Consider the following 2,185-nt stretch of genomic DNA (forward strand, 5'->3'; position numbering starts at 1 on the left):
CCATACTTGTGTCGCCTCACAAACTCTCTGTCAGGGTCAATACCAAGAGAATAAGAAGAGTAGGAATGATAGGTCAGTGCCCCAGTTCTTCCATTCCCAAGTCAGCTAATGAAGGTTCGGCTCGCCTGTCTTTGAGTGTGCTTTTGCGGAACTATTCTTTTCATCTATCCCGTTCTCCTCCGTTCCGTTCTGGCCCTGTCGTCACCTATTGAGAAAGAAGCTTCACTTCCATCCTCGCTAACGCTCCTCCCGCTGGACCATCTTAATTCTCTCTCTTTAAGCCTAAAATAAAAAGAAAGTTGCCAGTTAGTTAGGAGTCTATCATACTGGAGTTCTGATCCGTGCTGATCTTACAATCACCGACTCGAAGTCTAGTTTCGTGGCAATGCGAAAGCTAGAATGTAGATCTCCTTTTGGACTTATCAACGAACGTTCATGTTAGAATTCCATGGTTGGAGTCATAATGCATCTTCCGAATCGTCTTCCAGCAAGAGCTAGTCTAACCTCCCCCCTTTTCTCTTCTTTTCTTCAGCCCAGTAACCAATGTCCATAGGGCGTAGCCTTAACCATCCGTATGTTACAATGACAATCAGTCTAGGGTCGTGGCAGGGAAAAGAAGAGTGTTGATCCTTTTAGTTGGGATTGTCAGTGAACGGTCACATGTTCACTTCTAGTGAGGAGGTACAATGACTGTTCTTAAAATATCCTCCCCGATCTTGCTCTTATACATTTCCCTCCCGACCCTCAGCTTCTGTAACCTTATGTGCCACGAGATTCTCACGCGCCTTTTTCTCTTTCACCAAAGTCGAATGTCTTCCACCTGGCTCCGGACTAAAGCGAGTCGACTCTCTTGATCTCTGGCACTGGCCACTAGGTCATCGACAGAAAGACTTCCTAGTTCATCCTCTACTTCGACCAGCCTCACTGGGCATCGATCCAGCGTGAAGAGGTGCAATCCTTGTATTGATCTGATCCTTCCCCCTAAGCAAACTGGGCACCCTCTGGTAAGGTCGGTCTCTTACTTAGTGCTTGCGCTAAGGTTAGAAGAGCTTAGTGTGAAACTAAGGAAGATAGGTTATGAAAGAAAACGGCGGCAAATTCGGATTCAGCCCTAGGGTTAAAGGATAGAGTCCATCGAAACAAAGGGAAAAGTTCATAAGAAAATCCTCTCGCGAAGGAAGGCGAATCATTACATGTCTGGGATCGAGCAAGCCTACAACTGCATGTTGTTTCAAGCTATTAATATGCTCACGGATGGTTTGAATCGGGCCCGGTGGTGTGGTACGTAGAAGTCGTTTCCAGTGAAGGGGTGGGAAGAAAGAGTCTGATGAGGTCGGATTGGGTTTTCCCACCACCACTAGAGATTGGACATATAGCAGCTAAGAAGGTGAGTAAGAAAGTCAAGACCGAGGACTTGCTTTTCCCAACATCTGTCTCGCTTCCAAACCAAAGTAAAGGAATGAAACGCCTTCCCGTGGAGGGAGGTCAAGAACGGATATAAGCCGAAGGAATGAACTTCTTGAGCGATGGAGTTTAGTTTACTTCGGGAGGAAAGACTCTCTGAGCAAAAGCACTAGCACTTGCCCGGAGACCGAGGTTATGAAATATCTCGACCGCTAGGGAGAGGAGGTGAGGAATGCTCTAACTTTAGTCAGAGAGAGGGACTTGAATTCTTTCTGTTGAGAGCTCTATTCGCGTGTTGCTTGCTAATCAGATGGTTGCACTCTTGGAGCTTGAGCAGCTTGATGTCAAGACAGCTTTCTTGCATGGTGAGCTTGAGGAAGAAATCTCCATGCGGAGACCTTCAAAGAAAACTATGGTTTGAAACAATTTCCTAGGCTGTCGCCAGCTTACACACTTAGCTACCGGTCAGTACCGGGATTTCTTCGTACCAATTGCTACGAGATTCTCTAAAAGCTTCAATCGCATTACATATAGTGATTCATAAATCATAAATCAATGCAACATTTCGCGGATCAAAACCCGTCTCAAGTGGCTTGGCTAGGGGGTGGAAAGGACGAACTTCATTTTGAAGCAGCGGGATATCTTTTAATTGCTAAGACCGCCTCATTTCGAAACCTGATTCGCTAGCCTTTTAGTCTACCTACGCTATTATTAATCAATAATGTCGTTCTTTCATATATCCACCACCTAATCTCTATATAGAGATACAAATAAATGAACA

This window comes from Prosopis cineraria, unplaced genomic scaffold (assembly GCF_029017545.1).
Source record: "Prosopis cineraria cultivar Desert tree isolate PC_DT_omini unplaced genomic scaffold, ASM2901754v1 PC16, whole genome shotgun sequence".
Taxonomy (NCBI): domain Eukaryota; kingdom Viridiplantae; phylum Streptophyta; class Magnoliopsida; order Fabales; family Fabaceae; genus Prosopis; species Prosopis cineraria.